Genomic DNA, 4,304 nt, shown 5'->3' on the forward strand with positions numbered 1-4,304 from the left:
GCTCTGGGGAGGGGCCGCCCAAGGCAGATCTCATGGCCTTCAGCCCCTGTCTTCCACCGGGCCCCATTAGTGGGGATAGAGAAGAGCAGACGGATGTGAAGGTTGATCTTCCTGCTAAGGTGAGTAACTTTTAAAAATCCTTTGAAAACTGTCTTTGTTTTTAATTCTCAACGTTACTACTCCTTTGGAACCATTTTAATAGTTAATTAGTCTTGTTGCTGTCAATAGAGTTTTCAAGGTATTGGTTTTGTGGTTAAAGTGTTTGAATTTCTTGTGACTAATGTCTTTGAACCGAATCAGCAATAAATGGTAAGACCCATACTTGCAGGTTTTTAAAAGTCGCTGTAGAAGTATTTTATTGCTACAAATCTGGATAGAAACTAAATATATTTTCCAGGGTAAATTGAATTGATTAGAATATTTGACTTAAATTGTGGTATGCTAATACCTGCACAATGCTTCAGTAATTTATGACACTTTTTATTGGAAATTCCTACTGGATGTTAGTCCAAATGTCACTGACACTCTTCCTTTTTATTATGCTTTTACATATTCAGTTTCAAACATTAGTTTATTAAGCCTGTTGTCTCCTATAGAGCCTCTTTTACTCACTTATCCATTTATCTGTATTCTCAGTTCCTTCTTTCTACTTGAACATGATTTTTTAAATTTTTGTGCTCACATTTGGCAATACTGTGTATTGTTGCTAGTTTTCCAATTGGGTAAAAAAAAGTTAGAATAATAAATTTATTGCTTTTAGAATTGTATCATTTTCTCTCTTCTGTTTCTCACTACTTTTTATTAGTAAGCATTAAGAAATCAATAGGAAGTGAAATTTTAATACTCTCTTTAGTATATCATAATTTAGAAAATATTGCTTTCGAAAGAATATTATTAATCTTGTTAAGAAATATTATTTTCTATCTGAACAGTGTAGAGAAAAATACTGTATATCTCATTTTAAAACTATTCAATTAGCAAAACTTATTTATTATTAACCTCTTTTACATGCAGTATTAATGATGCTAATGTCCAAAAAGTTCAATAAGTCAATGTTATTACTGGTGACCCTCCTCTGAATACCAACCTATTAATGTGTGTCATGTAGCAAGTACAAAGTTCCAAATAACTGGAAGTGAAATTATTTTCCATTCATTCCCCTATTTGGTATTTGGTCAGTTACCCTAGTAAAAAGTTGGTCACCCATTGAAGTTTCTTTGCCACTGGAAACCAAAGCTTAGGTATGTTAGTGACTGGAGAATGGGCAAGTATTCTAAACCATTAGAGACAAAAATGAAGATACCAACCTTGCTCCTGTGTATTCCATTCTAATTGTGTGGAATACTTTTCCACACAAGTTATGTACTACAACTTCCTACTTCCTTGTTCAAGTTTCCTTGGTGAAACCTGATTAATACTCAATGACATTGTGGGATAGGCCAACATATAAAATACATAATCCTCCTTTTTTCCACTTCCATTTCCTCTTTCTGGCACTGTCCTTTGTGGCCTCCTGTCCATCAAGTATGAGCCACAGCATGTCTAACCTCAGTTCACTATTTATTTTATTAGGTATCATTTTCATCCTATTGTGAATAATAGGGCCATCCAGAGTTCTTGTCTTCCAGGATGTGGGACTTCAGTCTTCAAATCCAGCTCCCCTCTTCAATTTTTTTTTTTTAGTACAAATGGGCATATAGTTTTATTTTTTAAATTTATTTATTTATTTTTGGCTGCATTGGGTCTTTGTTGCTGCGCACGGGCTTTCTCTAGTTGCGGCGAGTGGGGGCTACTCTTTGTTACGGTGTGCAGGCTTCTCATTATGGTGGCTTCTCTTGTTGCGGAGCACGCTGTGCTCTAGACATGGGGGCTTCAGTAGTTGTGGCACGTGGGCTTCGTAGTTGTGGCTCACAGGCTCTAGAGCGCAGCCTCAGTAGTTGTGGTGCACAGGCTTAGTTGCTCCCCGGACCAGGGCCCGAACCCGTGTCCCTGAATTGGCAGGCGGATTCTTAACCACTGTGCAACCAGGGAAGTCCTCCTCTTCAACTTCTTGACTAACATGATTCTCAGCTAATAAGACATTTTAAAGACTTTTGAGTTTTTCCCTTTAGAGATGTGTTGTCTGTATACCCGGTAAATAGTGAATAGCTCCCAAATAAATATCCTTTCTATTCTTTCGCATACCTCATCTATGCATTTAATTACTTGCAAAATAAAGTAAATGGACAGGGAGTCCTTTTCACTTCCTTTCAGTGTGTTTGATACTAATCCTTTTGCACAAATCTGCAGTTTGGGTACTGGAACAGTGAAACTACTTTGATTTATGTTTTAATTCAGAAAAAATGGGGGGGCAATGTGGCTTTTCGTAGAATGGGAGCCTAGAGCTATTTTCACTAGATTGATTTTTTTTGTCTTAGACAACTACGGAGTAAGAGGTTTATGAACATAAAAGTCAAAGAAAGTTTTAAAATAGCTACCATCATGTCCTTCTATATTGTTTTGTGTGTGTCAGGGAAATATATTATGCTCTATTATTTGGGAATTCTTTATTGACCATTAGAACTATTAATGTCTCAAAGATCATGATTGCCAAGAACTGGAATGAAAACTAAGCTAAAATCCAGGTTTTCAATATGGAAATTGAAATATACCTTAAGTAGAGCAATGTCTAAGGAAAATATTTTTGTATCTCTGGAAAATTATAGAGGTTGCTGAGATATCATATTTCTTAACTAGCTGCATGACCACCTTAATTTAATGCATTTTACTAAGCAATTGAAGAAAACCAGGCCATTCTATAGGGTAAATGTTCAGCAAATATTCAGTAAGTATTCTGAGCTATTAAACAATTATAACACAAATATTCTCTTTAAAAGTTTATATTTCAAAAATGGAGGATTAGACACACATACCCAAATACCTACAAAAGAGAAATTAATGTAATAAATGTCCCAAGTGATTTTATCTAGATGCTATAGTATAAAAGAAAATAAAGATGCCTGCCCGATTGGCTTAATCATGAAAGTCTTTGTTGGTCAAGGAAGTTTTAACTTGTTATATAATGGGGGAAACTGCTTTGAGAAGAGTTTGGAAATGATGGATATTACTTAGGCAGGGAATGAAATGAGTATATCTGTTTCATGAAAAATGTTATTGGAAGCAGGAAATTGTCCACTTTGACTAAAATATATGAGTGCTGTAGGAGAGAATACAAGTTGAGGCATATTAGATCCTGGAGAACAAGCAAGCGTTTATAAACTGTAAGAGACAAAATGAGAATACCCATCTTGCTCATGGGAGGTGAATAGGTTCCATTGAATAAAATTATCTGGAATACTTCCCAACACAAATTATATACCGAAACATCCTACTTCCTTGTTAAAGCTTCCTTGTCCACAGCAAGGAAGACTTTCAATTAAGTGCTGATGGTCTTTGCTTCCTTTTTCAAACATTTTTGAAATTCTCTTTCAATGACTTATTTTGGAGATCAGAGTTTTCCTAGAGCTTAATTCTCTGAAATCTTCAACACCGGGAATGTAAAATCCAATGATGAAGAGTGTGTCATCATTAATAACTACCTTTCATCACTCTCAGGAACACACACACACACAAAACCTGTCATGAATTTCCTAACCAACACTTTACCAATTGTATATTTGCAAAGTGCTATGTTAACTACAGTTCGGTCTCTGTAAATACTTAAAACTTCTATGAAAAAAGTATTTCCACTGAAGTGAAAGCTGCTCCTGTGGTGAAACTAAGGATCACAATAAATCAGTGGTGCAAAATGTGTATCTCAGTGGTGCAAAATGTGTACCCCAGTAGTACAAAATGAGATTCTATTCTCCAAAGGCGGAATGGATGAAAGAATAATTAAGACTTAGAGTATGCATTTCCAGAATCTGTTACTTACGGTTTGGAGCCACATGATGTCGCTCTGTACCATAAAATTGATCCGATAGAGCGAGAAAGAAAGAAAAAAAATCCCTCCTATTCTTACTGTAAAGAAGCTGCATCCACCATCCAGATGCTGAAAAATGGAGGATGCAGTGGGACTGGACTGAACGGTCAGGAGATATCTCTTCATTTTGAAACAAGACCCCCTTCATGAGAACAAAGCACTGCGGGCTTGAGATGGAGTTTTCCTGGGGAATCGGCCAGGAATACCGGCGTTTGCTGCTCTCACTTCTGTTCCTTGCAACCTGGAAGGTCGGGAGCGGCCAGGTCCGCTACTCCGTCCCGGAGGAGGCCAAACATGGCACCTTCGTGGGCCGCATCGCCCAGGACCTGGGGCTGGAGCTGGC

At 37.0% G+C, this 4,304-nt stretch overlaps 2 protein-coding genes across 3 annotated transcripts in view; one reads left to right on the forward strand and one right to left on the reverse strand.

The window, feature by feature from the left end:
- LOC114892331 (protocadherin alpha-C2) overlaps positions 1-4,304 on the forward strand; it is a 209,000-nt gene that overhangs the window by 31,581 nt on the left and 173,115 nt on the right. The window lies entirely within an intron of this gene.
- Positions 1-4,304, reverse strand: part of LOC114891675 (protocadherin alpha-4-like) — a 7,630-nt gene that overhangs the window by 1,854 nt on the left and 1,472 nt on the right. The gene's annotated exons all lie outside the window — the stretch shown is intronic.

Source organism: Monodon monoceros, unplaced genomic scaffold, assembly GCF_005190385.1.
Source record: "Monodon monoceros isolate NGI ecotype Baffin Bay Population unplaced genomic scaffold, NGI_Narwhal_1 Super_Scaffold_12, whole genome shotgun sequence".
NCBI classification, from domain to species: domain Eukaryota; kingdom Metazoa; phylum Chordata; class Mammalia; order Artiodactyla; family Monodontidae; genus Monodon; species Monodon monoceros.